Here is an 18,084-nt window from a genome sequence, read left to right as displayed (position 1 = left end):
TGATCAATATAAATTATGTTATAATCCGGTTTGTCTATTATCATTAATGCAGTAAACTACATCAGGATGAACTGAAATAAAACAAAAAACTATTGACATTAATAAATTAGAATGTATATCATCTATCTATATATTCCAAGGAAGATGCAGTGGCACTCAAATGGTGAAAAAAGTGGATTATTTATTTATCTTGAATGTGCAAAAAGGCCTTTTTGCACATTCAAGATGAATAAATAATCCAATTTTCACCATTTGAGTGCCATTGCATCTTCCTTGGAATACTTGTGAAGGATCCTGAACCGGGACCCTAGCTAGTAGGCACCTATCCATACCTTCAGGAGTGCTGCTTTCTTCTTTTGAGTATCTATCTATCTATCTATCTATCTATCTATCTATCTATCTATCTAGAATTCCAAAAAGCAGCACATCTGCGAGGAAAGCTGTAAAAATTAAGAGGTGCATGCAGTCATAGGAGGCTTGGTTAGGAACTCCAACTTTGATTAAAAAAAAAAAAAGAGATAACCGCAGCACACAAAAAAGTATCTTAGTGCAAAAAAGTGGAATTTATTCCATCTTTAGCAAAAATAAAGTGCTTTATTTTTGCTGAAGATGGAATAAATTCTACTTTTTTGCACTAAGATACTTTTTGTGTGCTGCGGTTATCTCTTTTTTTTAATCTATCTATCTATCTATCTATCTATCTATCTATCTATCATCTATCTATCTATCATCTATCTATCTATCTATCTAAATAGTAAACAAAATATAGTTCTAGGAAGATCATGATGTTAGACATTTTGGATTGTACACTTTGGGGGACATGTATCATTATTTGTGTATGGTAGAAGTATTTTACTCCTTTTCCCGAATTCTAAATTATGTGCAGAAGCGCTAAATTTATCAATCAAGCGCAATGAGCTTCATAAATTGCGGGTAAATATAGTCATCTCCTCAATCCACTCTTTGGAAAATAGAATCGATGATTTAGAGCATCTCGCTACGTTAAGTCCAAGATGGGTTATATTTGCGCAAAAAAAACACCTCTTGCAGCAAAATCTTTGGTGTAAAGGAAAAGTACACAGTTAATAAATCCATGCGTACTATAGAAGTCACTCCAAGGTACCCTGATTCGGCCACATCTGCAGGACATGCTTTACCAAAACATGAGCAAAAAAATGCGCAAAAAAAAGGGCTTGCGCAAAATTTTGCGCAAAAAAATACACACAAAACAGGGGTAAAATCTTTGATACATGTCCCCCATTATTATCTGTAGTCATATCTATTCTGGGTTGGTATATTACACTTATTCTACATAAATTGTTTAAAGTTACCAAGCTTACATAACACAGTAAGTCGGATAAGATCAAAATGTTAAAACCTCAGCTTGTGAAATGATACTGTCAGTAAAGCAATGGGAAACATATTACAAGACCCCAGCTACAGGGCGATGTATGGCATTGGTACCTCTCAAGATGTAAAAGATTTAAAAAAAAATGTTTAAACATTTCATCATTATCATCATCATCATCGTAATAATAATTATTAAGATTATTATTACAGTCATGGCTGCAAATGTTGGCACCCCTGAAATTTTTCAAGAAAATGAAGTATTTCTCAAAGAAAAGGATTGCAGTAACACATGTTTTGCTATTCACATGTTTATTCCCTTTGTGTGTATTGGAACAAAACCCAAAAAGGGAGGAAAAAAAAGAAAATTGGACATAATGTCACACCAAACTCCAAAAATGGGCTGGACAAAATTATTGGCACCCTTTCAAAATTGTGAAAAAATAAGATTGTCTCAAGCATGTGATGCTCCTTTAAACTCACCTGGGGCAAGTAACAGGTGTGGGCAAATGTAAAAATCTGATAAAAAGGAGAGACGTACACTTAGTCTTTGCATTGTGTGTCTGTGTGTGCCACACTAAGCATGGACAACAGAAAGAGGAGAAGAGGACTTGATAACCAAAATTGTGGAAAAATATCAACAATCTCAAGGTTACAAGTCCATATCCAGAGATCTAGATTTGCCTTTGTCCACAGTGCGCAACATTATTAAGAAGTTTGCAACCCATGGCACTGCAACTAATCTCCCTGGGCATGGATGAAAGAAAACAATTTATGAAAGGTGTCAACACAGGATAGTCTTGATGTTGGATAAGCAGCCCCAAACAAGTTCCAAAGATATTCACGTTGTCCTGCAGGCTCAGGGAGCATCAGGGTCAGCCTGAACTATCTGTTGACATTTAAAAGAAATGAAATGCTATGGCAGGAGACCCAGTAGGACCCCACTGCTGACATGGAGACTACATTTTGCCAAAATGAACTTGAGTAAGCCAAAATCCTTCAGCGAAAACGTGTTGTGGACAGATAGATAGAGCTTTTTGGTAAAGCACATCATTCTACTGTTTACCGAAAACGGAATGAGGCCTACAAAGAAAAGAACACAGTACCTACAGTGAAATATGGTGGAGGTTCCTATTATGTTTTGGGGTTGTTTTGTTTCCTCTGGCACTGGGTGCCTTGAATGTGTGCAAGGCATCATGAAATCTGAGGATTACCAACGGATTTTGGGTCGCACTGTACAGCCCAGTGTCAGAAAGCTGGGTTTGCGTCGGAGATCTTGGGTCTTCCAGCAGGACAATGACCCCAGACATATGTCAAAAAGCACCCAGAAATGGATGGCAACAAAGCACTGTAGAGATCTGAAATGGCCAGCAATGAGTCCAGATCTAAATCCCATTGAACACCTGTGGAGAGATCTTAAAATTGCTGTTGGGAAGAGGCGCCCTTCCAATAAGAGAGACCTGGAGCAGTTTGCAAAGGAAGAGTGGTCCAACATTCCGGCTGAGAGGTGTAAGAAGCTTATTGATGGTTATAAGAAGCGACTGATTTCAGTTATTTTTTTCCAAAGGGTGTGCAACCAAATATTAAGTTAAAGGTGCCAATAATTTGTCCAGCCCATTTTGGGGTTTGGTGTGACATTATGTCCAATTTGTTTTTTTCCCTCCCTTTTTTGGTTTAGTTCCAATACACACAAACGGAATAAACATGTGTATAGCAAAACATGTGTTACTACAATCCTTTTCTGTGAAAAATACTTAATTTTCTTGAAAAATGTCAGGGGTGCCAACATTTACGGCCATGACTGTATGTGTATGATAAAAAATAAGGTTTTAGTCATTAAAAATGGTGCAGCACTGGAAAGATTTCCTGACCAAGGTATCTTTTCCAATTGTGAGTCTTGTTATACACTACTGTTCCCCAATCAGCTGTTGAAAGCTGCAGGGATGTTATAGCATACCAGAACATAGTAACAGAGGAAAAACCATATCAGTAAACCTATATCTGTTTGTCATAACCTTTTTGCTTTTTGCCTTATATTTAAAGGGGTTGTCTGGTAAATGTTCTTATTTTAAAATTGGCCCCAGCCTGCATAATAAAATATCAAAAACTTTAACTGACCTTCCTCTGCTCCCTTGTAGCCCCTGATATCATCACAGCACGCGCTCAGCCAATCATCAGCCGCAGTGATGTCCCACCTCAGCCATTGATAGCCGTGGGAAATATGTTGGTGTTAGTACTCCAGATTACAGATTACATCATGTAGTTTATACACCATGTATCTATATCTATCTATCTATCTATAACTTAATGTATATGTGGGTATACATGTGTATATGTATGTTCCAGCATAACTACCGAATGGCTGGGGATTAAACTTGGTAGAGTTTAGTGATGTCCTGATACTGACAATCTCCGCAGACCAAGAATATGGGACTCCTGGTACTTCACTTGATCTAGTTACTCTTGGGCTGTGGATATTGCCCAGGAATTTTAAACATACTGCCCATGGACCAATGTCATTGTAAAGTATGATTTAACTGCCTTGCAGGCAGGTGCTGTAAATAGTTAGTGTGAGGGCATGGAGACTGGACAGGGCAGGTGAGAAAAGATTTGTTAAAGACTTAGGGAAAAGTGTGGGAGGGAGAGAAGACATTAGTGTGGGGATAGCGAGAGGGCATGGCAGTGCTGCTGCTGCAGTGAGAAGTGCACGGAGGACAAACATCTTATCACTGCTGGGGTTTTTTTTTGTAGCAAACATATAATACGTGCAATAACTCTGTACCCTTAAAGAAGATATCTCATGTACAAAATCTTTTACTATAATGCCCGGGATGCCTGCAAATAAAACCATAAAGAGGACTCATCTGCCGCCACTCCCCGGTGTCCCGATATCTCGCTCCGCTCCTTTGCCACTGTCTTCTTCCTGGTCCGGCCGTGTTTAGTGCGTCACAATGCCTGTCAGCAAACCCCTGGCTGCTATGATGTCCCAGCTGAGCGGCAGAGTGATACATTGAGCCTAGGCGACCAATGCCGTAGCTCAATGCATTACACTGCTGCTCAGCCTATCGCCGTGCGAGTTGGGATATCGCTGCAGCCAGAAATTTGCTTACAGACATTATGACGCGCTGACCACGGTCGGACCAGGAAGAAAACACGGCGAAGGAGCGGAGCGAGATATCAGGACACCGAGGGGAATGGTGGTAGGTGCGTCCTGTTCATTGTTTTATTTGCAGGCAGCCAAGGCATTATGGAAAAAAAAAAATTGGACATGAGACATTATGTTGGAAATGAGTTGAGCCACAGGAGGTCCTACCCCAACCCAGTAAGATTTACTCACGTTTGGGGAAAGTGTGGTAAAAATGAAATTTTTTTTTTTACTTTTTGCCACCAGAAAACTGTTGCAGAGATCTTAATGAATTCCAATGCAGATGTAAATTTTTTGACTAAATGGTTGAATAAAAAAGCTCTTTCATTTGTGATAAATGATATGTGATCGTTTGTATTCAATTGGTATGATTTACTATTACATTGTTTTGTAGTGCTATTTTGTGCCCCCAGCACTTTTCTCTATGCTTCCCTTCATGTACTCATTTTTTCAGTATATTCCAAACTGCACTTTACATATTGTATCAGGCTAAACTCACTGTACTGCACAGCACCGCTTCATTTACATTGGTTTTACTTTTCTTTTGTGGGTAGCAGAATATACTTGGGCATGTGCATGACGGCATAGTCTCATCTTCCTGTGTGACTTTAGAACGGAAGCTTGCTTTTGCTCTGTCATGTAAGAGGGTAGTTTCTATAGTTTGTTTGCAATTTTATGCATTTTATATGTTGTTAAATGTAATTGTAATTTTTTGTATACATGTAACAATAAAGATGACACTCTATTTTGCCTAATTTTGATCTACGATATTTTTCGGCGTATAACACGCACTAGTGTATGACACGCACCCTCATTTCAACAGGGAAATTTGAGCTAGAAAATATACATTTTAAATAAATTACTTAAGCTTTGAACTTAATGCCACATCATTCCCCCATCTCTGATTCCTACCATTTGCCACATCATTCCCCCTCCTCTTCAGTCTGATCCCCCCCCGTGCCACATCATTCTCACTCTTTATTAGCCTCTGTGCCATAATATTTCCCCCCTCTGCCTCATAATTTCCTCCCTCTGATTTCCCATGTGCCTCATCATTTCCCCCCTCTCATCCCCCCTGTGCCTCATCATTTCCCCCCTCTGATTCCCCTGTGCCTCATCATTCCCCCCCTTTGATTACCCCTGTGCCTCATCATTTACCCCCTGTGGCTCATCATTTCCCCCCTCTGATCCCATGTGCCTCATCATTTCCGCGTTCTGATCCCCCCCCCCTGCCTCATCATTTCCCCCCTGTGGCTCATAATTTTCCCTTGTCTGCTCCCCCTATGCCTTAAAATTTCCCCCTTGTGATCCCCCTTGTGCCTCATCATTTCCCTCCTGTGGCTCATCATTTTCCCTTGTCTGATCCCCCTATGCCTTATCATTTCCCCCCCTGTGATCCCCTGTGCCTCATCATTTCCCCCCTGTGATCCCCCCGTGCCTTATCATTTCCCCCCTTTGATCCCCCCTGTGCCTCATTATCCCCCCCTCTGATCTCCCCTTTGCCACATCATTTCCCCCCTCTGATCCCCCCTGTGCCTCATTTCCCCCCTCTGATCCCCCCTGTGCTTCATTTCCCCCCTCTGATCCCCCCTGTGCCTCATTTCCCCCCTCTGATCCCCTCTGTGCCACATCTTTACCTCCTCCATCTGCTCCCCTGCCTGTATTTTTCTTCTTCTCCTTATCTGGTCTGTGTTTGTGTGTTTAAATCGCAACTTTCACTAGTGTTTTTACCCCCCAGAACTAACCACATGAGCTTACTGTTGTGAACACATGACCTTTGGCTGCGCTTCTGGCTACTCTATCCGGGTGAAAATCATGTTTGGATGCCGGTCAGTCCGTGTGCCCGCGCTGTGCTTGAGGCAGAGAGCTCGCTAGCACGTCGTAGGCACACTGAGGTTTCAGCCGGCAGGAGCCAGCGCTTGTAAGTCACGCCGGGCTGCGCATGCGTCCAGGACATCAGGGGGGCATTGTGAATCCCAGCCACACCTATCCGACCGTGTTATACACCGATAAATATAGTACATAGGTTTCATTTCTTTTTTTTTTTTTTAAGGTAATCAAGTCTACTAAATAAAATATGTTAGAAGACAATAGCCCTGATTTACTAAGCATATCGGGTTATTTTCAGAGTGTTATTTTTTTCCCCAATGTATTTTTCTCACATGTATTTATCAATGTTTAGCACATGTCGGGAAAATTCTGTTGCATGATATAAAATTCTGTTGCATGATATAAAATTCTGTTGCACGGAGGGAAAAAAAGTGTCGCACAGGAAAAATAAAGCGTAAAGCAAATAAATAGAGCAAAGTAACTCTGCACCAGGACTTAACTTTACATTCATGGTCGTTAATTGGTTAATAAACAAAAAGGAAAAAAAAAAAAGGAAATGAAAGCCAAGATAAAAAAAAAAAATAACTAAAAATTTTTTTAAATTCCATAAAAAAGCAAAAGGAAAAATGAAAAAATGTAATATGAAAAGGGGACAAAAGTAACAGGATTTTCAAAAAACCCACACTTTTTAACAGATTCCCCACACCGCAAGCCATTCGGGTTTTCAAGTTCAGTAATTCACAATTTTTCTGGTGGGTTTTTAAATACAGCTGTCGGGTTTTCAAGAAAATGTCGGGAACATGCCCCTAATTAAGCAAACCACGCCCCTTTAGCCGGGTTAAAAAAAATACTCAGAGTAATTGGAAAACCGTTGGGTTTTTACCAGTAAAATGTGTCACACAAAGTGTCGCAGAGGACATGCGACACAAATTGTGTCGCATAACACGATAAAAAAGAGTCGGGATCATGTTAGTAATGTATGAATATTCAACTTAAACTTAAAGGGGTACTCCGGTGCTTACACATCTTATCCCCTATCCAAAGGATAGGGGATAAGATGCCTGATTGCGGGACTCCCGCCGCTGGGGACCCCCGTGATCTTGCAAGCGACACCTCGTTTATAATCAGTACCTGGAGCGAACACGCATTGAGGGCTTGCATTGAGTGGCGGAGCATGACGTCACATGGGGGCATGACGTCACACGCCGTCGGCCCTGTGGTTGCCGGTAATCAGACCCCAGGGATGTGGAATTCCTATCGGCCGACGCCCGGGAAAAGCAGTTTTGGGCGCCGGGCAGGTGAATTTGTCCGGCCCTTAGCCCGGCTTCGGGCAAGCAGGGCCGGACCCGACAAATCGCCCGGACCTCTGCAGACTGTATGGAGCGGGCTGCTGACTCCTGCCCGCTCCATAATCTGCAGCCCCCAGCTGTTCTCAGTAGCCGGGGCCGCCGCTAATAGCCAGCATGCGGCGATTGCCGCGGCTGGCTATTAACCCTTTAGATCGCTGACAGCGGCGTCTAAAAGGGACATGTGAATGCTCCCTGGTGGGCTAGTGGGGTGGATCGCCCCCCCGCAGCGCGATCGCGGGGGGAGATCCACTATAGAGGTAGCCGGAGGACTTACCTCTGCTTCCTGCTGTCCCGCTCTGTCATTGATAGATCCTGGCTGGACCAGGCTCTATCAATGGATCACAGAGCACACAGATTAATAGAGTTCAATAGAACTCTATTCATCTGTATGAGGAATCTAATGATTCCTCCTATAAGTGTAATAAAGTGTAAAAAAAAAAAAAAAAAAAAAAGTTTTAATATGTTTGAAAGACACACATTAACCCAGTGGTCTCCAAACTGTAACCCTCCAGATGTTACAAAACTACAATTCCCAGCATGCCAGGACAGCTGTTGGCTGTCCGGGCATGCTGGGAATTGTAGTTTTGCAACATCTGGAGGGCCACAGTTTGAAGACCGCTGCATTAACCCCTTCCATGTTAAAAGATCAAATCACCCCCTTTTCCTATATAAAAACATACAAACATAATAAAAATAAACATATTTGGTATCGCTTCGTGCGTAATTGTACAACCTATTAAAATATAACATTATGTATCCCGTCCAGTAAATGTAAAAAAATACCAAACCACAGAATTGCAATTTTTATAATATCCTAGAAAAAAAAAAGTTAAAAAGCGATTAAAAAGTCAGATCAATACCAAAATGGTACCGATACAAAAAACAGATTATGGCGCAAAACATGAGCCCTCATACAGCCTGGTATGCGGAAAAAAAAATAAAACTACAGGGGTTAAAAAATGGCAATTCAAAAAATTAGAAAAAGTTCAGAATTAGTAAAACATGACGTAAACAATACAAATCTGGTATCGCTGTAATCAGGCGCCTAAAGTATAAAATGAACATGTTATCTCAACCACAAGGTAAATGGCGCAGAAAAGAAAACCACCAAATCTGCTTAATTATCTTTTACTATTTCAATTTCACTTCCCTTGAGATATATATATATTTTTATTTTTTTTGGTTCGGAGAATATGTTATTGAAAAATTAAAAGATATCCTTATCCTTAGTAGGTAGTTATGGCTATTTTAGGGCGAGGAGGAAAAAATTTGAGCGTAAAAGCGAAAATTGGCCGGACAAGTGGATCGTCATGAGGGACAAGTAGATTTTGCTCCATTTTAGTCCCGTGGACAAGTAGTTTTTTTATAAAATTTCCACACCCCTGGACCCGGAGTGAACACACTCTGGGGACTGATTACAAACGGAGTGCCGCGTGCAAGATCACGGGGGTCCGCAGTGGCGGAACTCCCGCGATCAGGCACCTTATCCCTTATCCTTTGGATAGGGGATAAGATGTCTAAGAACTGGAGAACCCCTTTAATAGCTATGTACAAAGGTAGATCTGGTATTTGGTCTGGTCAAGGTTTTTAATTTCATTAGTAACTTTGTAACTTTTTGAACTTTATATATTTGTTATACAAAGGTAAATTTTCCGGGGAAAATTACTCAGGGAATTAAAATTAAGTAAAAAAAAAAAATAAAGAATGTAAAAATCAGTACAAAGGTCAGTAACTGTAATCATTGCGATATTTTAGTCACAGAAATTTCAATAACTATACAGTCTGAATCACTTATTAATGTTGAAAATTTGTTCTTTTACGAGTCTTGTTTTATCTACATCCACAAGCCACAGTCCTGGTAATGATTCTCTTCCTCTATCCTCCAAGTGATTCATTCACATATTTTATGTTGGCAAGCCGTACACCCACATCTGCGCTGGGCGGTTTAGGATATCAGAGTTTCTTGTTAAGAAACTTAGTTTCATGCACTAAAGTTGGACTGTTTTACCTTGACACAGCAAGAATGAATACATATAGCTGCAGAGATGTACGGGTCGGCTTGGATTGTTTATTCTGGAGTGATTTCAATCTCACTCGGTTTATTTTTCAGGTTTATTTACTATTCTGTCGCACATTTGTTGTTTTTTTTGTGTTGCACGTTTTTTTTTTGTGTCGCACCAGTCAATTGTATCACACAATCTCTGAGCTAAAGAAATTAGTTGTGTGAGTCAAAATTGTTTAGACTTTGTTTGTTTAAAAATGTTATCATGAATAAAAAGTGTTCATGTGTTATAATTTTTCAAACATTACAACAATTATCCTTGTTTATCAGCTTGGGTGTTAAATTAATTTAAACCTAATATTGCAAATGTGTCAAAAGAAAATATTTTTTATACATTAACTCAAAAGCATCACAAAAGCATTCAATATTTTATTCATAAAAGTGTGTAACTGTACAAAATGTTTTCCGGTTATAAACCAAGTTACTTTCACACAAAACACAATGGCAAACAGTCCCTTGTTAGAAATCACTGAATTTTTTGAATTTCACTCGGCCTCTTGGCTGTCGGTTATTGTGTGAGGCAAACTCACACTTTTTCTCGAGTGATTTTGGAAGTACTCTGAGTATTTTTTTTTTCCGGTAAAACGCCCATTTTTGCATAAAACACACCCATTTCAGAGTGAAAAAAACCCACTCCAAGTTTTTTCTAAAGTGTTGGTTGTGCGACTAAAATTTGGTCGCATAAATAGTCGCACAGATGTTGCGACTAAAATTTAGGCCCAATAACCGAGACAACCGGTTGGACTTTAGTAAATGAGGGCAAATGAGTTTAAAAAGTAGTCACAGAGACGTGCAGCATTGTGAAGTAGTCACGACATCCCAGGCTGTAATCAGGCCTACATGCTATCTGACGACAGTCCTGCACATTGCAGTGCTGTTCATCACTGTATAATATAGCTAGCCCAGATATTTAGACAGGCAGCTCATTGTGCAAGTTGCCTGGGATTGTAGATTTATCCCTTCACCAGTGTTCCTGTTCCTGTTACCTTGTGCTATTCCCTGTGACCTGACCTCTCTGCTTGTGACCTTGCCTTTGCCTGCTAACTTTAATATGCTACCCTCCTGGTTTGACCCTTGCTTGCTCTGATTCTGGTTTTGTTTTGTACTGTGCTGCTCTCTAGGTTTTGACTTTCTGGTTTATGCTTGGTTAACCCATCTTCTGCTGATTTTGCAGGAGTAGCCCATTCCAGCCTTGTGTAGGGCTATAATCTTGTCCCTGACATTCTTGGACAGCTCTTGGCCATGGTGGATGATTTGGAATCTGACTGAATGATTGCTTATTGGACAGGGGTCTTTTATACAGGTAACATGTTGAGATTAGGAGCACTCCCTTTAAGAGAGTGCTCCTAATCACAGCTTGTTACATGTATAAAAGACACCTGGGAGCCAGAAATCTTGATAATTGATTTCATTGATTAAGTCAGTTCATAACTTATTTGAAATGTGTTTTTTTCTGGATTGTTTTGTTGTCATTCTGTCTCTTACTGTTCACATAAACCGATCATTTATCATTTATCAATTATCAACTGATCATTTCTATATCATTTTATTTTTGATGTAGTCTGTGTTCTTCACCTCCTGGTTCTGTTAAGATTTTCTAAAGACTGGGGCCTGTGCCTGTGTGCATTGTATTAAATGCATTCGGGTTATGGTTGCATTAGCTTTATTTGCAGTTTTTGGTGGAGCGAAGACCTAATGAAGTGTTTACCTGATGTAATAAAAAACATCTCATTCACTGGTGCTTTTATAAGAACAGTTCCTTAAAGCACCATATATTGTTGTAGGCTTTAAAATGACTTGTAACCCAATATTTTTAGTTAGTTTTTTAGGGTAATTCTTTCCTAATCTAGTCTAAAATTCACAATGGGGGAGATTTATCAAGGGATTTAGAGCTGGTTTTTTTTGCTTACAAAAGTCGCCCAAAAAGTCGCACGTGCGCCTAAGCAAATTTTTGTGCGACTTTTGTCTGTAAGCAAAAATTAACAAAAGAGCCTACAAAAGCAAATTTTAATTTTCACTTTGCAGTGGTCGGGGATTTATCAAGTGCAAAAGTCGCACAAAAAGTTGCAACCGCCTTCAAAGCAGCGTAAATGTAAGCAAGCCTGGAGCTGGCTTAGAAAACTTGCTTTGGAGAGTGGGATTTCATATTTCCTGCTAGGAGCCGAGATCACAGCTCCAGCAGAAAACATGAAATCACATCTGTACAAAGGAGCCCGGGCTGGCATCACTGGGCAGCCGCCCGGGCTTCGTTTTACCCCCCACCCCACGGTCATTTCCTGCCGACTCCCCCTCACCCCCTCATCTCCCCCTGGTCATCTCTCCCCCCACCCCTGCTCATTCATCTCCCCCCTGCCTGGTCATCTCCCGCAACCCCCCACCCACACACACTTATCTTTCCTCTTTCCTGAGGAAAGATATGTGGCGGAAGAAGGATAAGCGGTGGGGGTTGCAGGGGAGGATTACCGGGCAGGGGGGGAGAAGAGCTGGAGCACTTTTTTGTTCACAGCTGCGACTTGAGGTGGGGTGACAAAGTGGTGTTCTGAAGTCATTTATTGGGTTTTGCTTATATGTGCTAGAAAAAAATGGTATTCAATAGTGATTTATTGTTTTTTGCTTATGTTAGCCAAATGTATCAACTCCTTGTGATAGTGTGATAAATATGTGACACATAAGCAAAACCAAAAGCAAGAAAAAAAGGACTACAGAACTAGCTTACCAAAGCAATGATGATAAACCTCCCCCAATCTCACTATAATTTATCACATTTTTACAGAATTAAAGTCAATGATCCAGAAAAGCTTAGAGTAACGTGAGCGAAACTTCGGGTTAGCATGTGGCTAAGTATGTTACTCTCCCACTGGGGATCTAGGTTTGTTCATTTATATTTGATTTTTTTTGTACCTTTCTTTACTATTTGGTTAAGCATTTGTGTTTACCCTGTGGCTTTTGCCACACATCTCTTGGGGGGGATCATAACATGCCTTCCCAAGTATTTTACACTAGGCATCATGAAATCTGAGGATTACCAATGGATTTTGGGTCACACTGTACAGACCAGTGTCAGAAAGCTGGGTTTGTGTCCGAGATCTTGGGTCTTACATCAGAACAATGACCCAAACATACATCAAAAAGCCCCCAGAAATGGATGGCAACAAAGCTCTGGAGAGTTCTGAAGTGGCAGCAATGAGTCCAGATCTAAATCCCATTGAACACCTGTGGAGAGATTGTAAAATTGCTGTTGGGAAAAGGCGACCTTCCAATAAGAGAGACCTGGAGCAGTTTGTAAAGGAAGAGTGGTACAACATTCCGGCTGAGAGGTGTAAGAAGCTTATTGATGGTTAAAAGGAAGCAACTGATTTCAGTTATTTTTTCCAAAGAGTGTGCAGCCAAATATTAAGTTAAGGGTGCCAATAATTTTGTCCAGACCATTTTTGGAGTTTGGTGTGACATTATGCCCAATTTGCTTTTTTTTCCTCCCTTTTTTTGTTTAGTTCCAATACACGGAAAGGGAATAAACATGTGTTTAGCAAAACGTGTTACTGCAATCCTTTTCTGTGAGAAATACTTCATTTTCTTGAAAAAATTCAGGGGTGCCAAAATTTACGGCCATGACTGTAAATGCACAACTGCATTTGGGGTTGAGCATTTCCTGCCGTTTGAAACCACGTTTTTTCATGATGTTCAAATCTTTTACTTGTAGGTGTATAAACTCCAAATCTATTGCACCTTAATCACTATTATAGGCAGCATTTTAGTGCACCTGTGAGGCCGGTAACATATCAGCCAACTTGGGTGGGGCTCATAGCCTTCCTCCCTCCTCCAATTGTATGTGTGCCCAGCCACACTGGAGTAAACTGGGCACAGGCTGTGAGTCGGACCTAATGCCGCTGTAATTGCCCACTGGCCCCTAGTATTGCCCATACGGCACAGGTAGGTTTAGTGTTAGGTCCTGGGCCACTTGAGAAACCTTGGCGTTGGTGTGCGGGCTCAGGTATGTCCTTCATATAAGGATATACTGGCTAATGTCTGAATTGTAACATCATTTTGAGGGTTAGTCATATGTCACTGTTTATATCTACAACAATAGTGCACCTACACTTATGTATTATTCTAAATGTTACACATCCACACCTTTCATCTGGTGTTGGATGCCATTGTGGCACTTGTAGTCTGCTGCAGGCATCCCCCATTGTATGCATTTTATGCTGGGGATCGCCCTTAGCAATGGACCACAAGGGCAGGATCTGCTCCACCAGTATATATGCACAACTGCATTTGGGGTTGAGCACCTTCAGCCATTTGAAACAATGTTTTTTTTCTTATTGTTCTAATATTTGTCAGTATACAGGATTTGGTCAGTAACAGTATGCTGGCAATATGTATGGTGGTAATATTTCTCCTTATATACTGATGTTATTAGTAATATTGGTCTCAGTATACAGGATTTGGTCAGTAATGATTGTAATATGTATGGTGATAATGGGGGAGATTTATCAAAACCTGTCCAGAGGAAAAGTTGCCCAGTTGCCCATAGCAACCAATCAGATTGCCTCTTTCTTTTTTAACAAGGCCTCTGAAAAATCAAAGAAGCAATCTCATTGGTTGCCTCGGGGCAACTGGGCAACATTTCCTCTGCACTGGTTTTGATAAATCTCCCCCAATATACCTCCTTATAAACTGGTATTGTTTGTAATATTGGTCTTAGTAATTTGGTCAGATTTGGTCAGTAATAGTGTGATGGTAAAAGGAGTACGATTGCTGAAACCACACTGTACAGTTACCCGCTGGTATTAGTGAATATATTTAAGGTTAGGGGGCGGGGCTGTGGGTGTGGTTGTGGGTGTGGTAAGAGAAGAGGCATGTGCTATGGGCTCTATCCCCCCGTCTTTTGGAGACCTAGCAACGCTACTGAGTCCAGGTTTCTCATTGATGATATCAATGCAAACAAGGGCGACAGTGGCTGGATTTTCATGGCAGGAAACATAATGGGTTCTGTAACACTAAAATTTCTTCTTGCCCTCACGTGTTGACTGTTCCCAACGCCACCTAACAGCTTGGTCGGAATGGCCTAATTGATGGGCAGTTCACTTAAATGACCATTCTGCTTTTATGGTTCTCTAGTTATCAATGATCTCTCATCCAGAGATACACTACCCAAAAGTAGCCTCTGAGAGCCTTTTTATAGAGCAGCAGGGGAAGCACTTTTACACAATCTTGTGTATGACCCTTGGGGAGATTTATCAAATGCTTTGTAGAGGAAGTGGTGCAGTAGCCCATAGCAACCAGTCAGATTGCTTCTTTAATTTTTCACAGGCCTCTTAAAATGAAAGAAGCGATCTGATTGGTTGCTATGGGCAACTGCACCACTCTGCCTCTACACAGCTTTTGATAAATCTCCCCCCTGGTGTCTAATCAGACCACACCTGTAATCATTTCCAACACCGACTGACATAATGCATGCCACAATTTGCAGCAATGTCTTGTATAATGGAGTACATTTTTGGGGGCATTACAGCTCAACAACAATACTTTTCATGATTTGTGCCCCACACTAGTACTGGAAAAATGGATCTGGCACTTCCCTATTCTTTTATGACAAACCATTAAAGAACGGTCATTAAAGAACGGTAAATCTAAACTCAGATAAACAGTCAAAGCAAAAATCACACCACAAATAGCAAAACATTTGCTATTTTTATCCTTTCCAGTAACTCAGCCATATATCTTCTCTAAATGTAGACCAAAGACTGAGGACGTCCTTTTGATTTCTTCTGTTCTTGTATTTTCATTGTAGCCCTGAATTGTCAAGCAGGATGGGGTATGTAGTAAAACTCTTATGGGGGAAAAGATTTTAAATGGGCACGTTTTATATGTTGTACATCTTGGCAAAACATTAACCTTTCTAATGTACTTCATATGAAAATTTTGTTTCCTTTTTATAGAAATCATGTCTTATAAAGTCATGGCTTTGTCCAAGCTGAAGCACAGGCATATACAAAGTCCAGTAAGTGAGGGTGGGCTAGAACTCCTCTGTGCCCTCTCCTGTCAAATAGTACTCCTCTGTGCTCTCTCCTGTTTGATAGTACTCCTCTGTGCTCTCTCCTGTCTGATAGTACTCCACTGTGCTCTCTCCTGTCTGATAGTTCTCCTCTGTGCTCTCTCCTGTTTGATAGTGCTCCTCTGTGCTCTCTCCTGTTTGATAGTACTCCACTGTGCTCTCTCCTGTCTGATAGTTCTCCTCTGTGCTCTCTCCTGTTTGATAGTGCTCCTCTGTGCTCTCTCCTGTTTGATAGTACTCCTCTGTGCTCTCTCCTGTCTGATAGCACTCCTCTGTGCTCTCTCCTGTCTGATAGTACTCCACTGTGCTCTCTCCTGTCTGATAGTTCTCCTCTGTGCTCTCTCCTGTTTGATAGTGCTCCTCTGTGCTCTCTCCTGTTTGATAGTACTCCTCTGTGCTCTCTCCTGTCTGATAGCACTCCTCTGTGCTCTCTCCTGTCTGATAGTACTTCTCTGTGCTCTCTCCTGTCTGATAGTACTCCTCTGTGCTCTCTCCTGTCTGATAGCACTCCTCTGTGCTCTCTTCTGTCTGATAGTACTCCTCTGTGCTCTCTCCTGTCTGCTAAGTCTCCTCTGGGCTTTCTCCTGTCTGCTAGGTCTCCTCTATGCTCTCTCCTGTCTGATAGCACTCCTCTGTGCTCTCTCCTGTCTGATAGCACTCCTCTGTGCTCTCTCCTGTCTGATAGCACTCCTCTGTGCTCTCTCCTGTCTGATAGGACTCCTCTGTGCTCTCTCCTGTCTGATAGGACTCCTCTGTGCTCTCTCCTGTCTGATAGGACTCCTCTGTGCTCTCTCCTGTCTGATAGTACTTCTCTGCGCTCTCTCCTGTCTGATAGCACTCCTCTATGCTCTCTCCTGTCTGATAGTACTCCTCTGGGCTCTCTCCTGTCTGATAGTACTCCTCTGTGCTCTCTCCTGTCTGCTAAGTCTCCTCTGGGCTTTCTCCTGTCTGCTAGGTCTCCTCTATGCTCTCTCCTGTCTGATAGCACTCCTCTGTGCTCTCTCCTGTCTAATAGCACTCCTCTGTGCTCTCTCCTGTCTGATAGCACTCCTCTATGCTCTCTCCTGTCTGATAGCTCTCCTCTGTGCCCTCTTCTGTCAGATAGTACTCCTCTGTGCTCTCTCCTGTCTGATAGTGCTCCTCTGTGCTCTCTCCTGTCTGATAGTACTCCTCTGTGCTCTCTCCTGTCTGATAGTGCTCCTCTGTGCTCTCTCCTGTCTGATAGTGCTCCTCTGTGCTCTCTCCTGTTTGATAGTGCTCCTCTGTGCTCTCTCCTGTTTGATAGTACTCCACTGTGCTCTCTCCTGTCTGATAGCACTCCTCTATGCTCTCTACTGTCTGATAGTACTCCTCTGGGCTCTCTCCTGTCTGATAGTACTCCTCTGTGCTCTCTCCTGTCTGCTAAGTCTCCTCTGGGCTTTCTCCTGTCTGCTAGGTCTCCTCTATGCTCTCTCCTGTCTGATAGCACTCCTCTGTGCTCTCTCCTGTCTGATAGCACTCCTCTGTGCTCTCTCCTGTCTGATAGCACTCCTCTATGCTCTCTCCTGTCTGAAAGCTCTCCTCTGTGCCCTCTTCTGTCAGATAGTACTCCTCTGTGCTCTCTCCTGTCTGCTAAGTCTCCTTTGGGCTTTCTCCTGTCTGCTAGGTCTCCTCTATGCTCTCTCCTGTCTGATAGCACTCCTCTGTGCTCTCTCCTGTCTGATAGCACTCCTCTGTGCTCTCTCCTGTCTGATAGCACTCCTCTGTGCTCTCTCCTGTCTGATAGGACTCCTCTGTGCTCTCTCCTGTCTGATAGCACTCCTCTGTGCTCTCTCCTGTCTGATAGCACTCCTCTGTGCTCTCTCCTGTCTCATAGGACTCCTCTGTGCTCTCTCCTGTCTGATAGGACTCCTCTGTGCTCTCTCCTGTCTGATAGTGCTCCTCTGTGCTCTCTCCTGTTTGATAGTGCTTCTCTGTGCTCTCTCCTGTTTGATAGTACTCCTCTGTGCTCTCTCCTGTCTGATAGCACTCCTTTCTGCTCTCTCCTGTCTGATAGCACTCCTCTGTGCTCTCTCCTGTCTGATAGCACTCCTCTGTGCTCTCTCCTGTCTGATAGCACTCCTCTGTGCTCTCTTCTGTCTGATAGGACTCCTCTGTGCTCTCTCCTGTCTGATAGGACTCCTCTGTGCTCTCTCCTGTCTGATGGGACTCCTCTGTGCTCTCTCCTGACTGCTAAGTCTCCTCTGGGCTTTCTCCTGTCTGCTAGGTCTCCTCTGTGCTCTCTCCTGTCTGATAGTGCTCCTCTGTGCTCTCT

The 18,084-nt window shown here is 42.1% G+C and overlaps 1 protein-coding gene and 1 long non-coding RNA gene across 4 annotated transcripts in view; one reads left to right on the top strand and one right to left on the bottom strand.

The window, feature by feature from the left end:
- The window catches only part of LOC130273266 (uncharacterized), a 135,486-nt gene that overhangs the window by 5,151 nt on the left and 112,251 nt on the right, over positions 1-18,084 (top strand). The gene's annotated exons all lie outside the window — the stretch shown is intronic.
- IL6 (interleukin 6) overlaps positions 1-18,084 on the bottom strand; it is a 55,129-nt gene that overhangs the window by 9,202 nt on the left and 27,843 nt on the right. The gene's annotated exons all lie outside the window — the stretch shown is intronic.

This window comes from Hyla sarda, chromosome 5 (genome assembly GCF_029499605.1).
Source record: "Hyla sarda isolate aHylSar1 chromosome 5, aHylSar1.hap1, whole genome shotgun sequence".
NCBI lineage: Eukaryota > Metazoa > Chordata > Amphibia > Anura > Hylidae > Hyla > Hyla sarda.
This window is presented reverse-complemented; position numbering and strand designations above follow the sequence as displayed.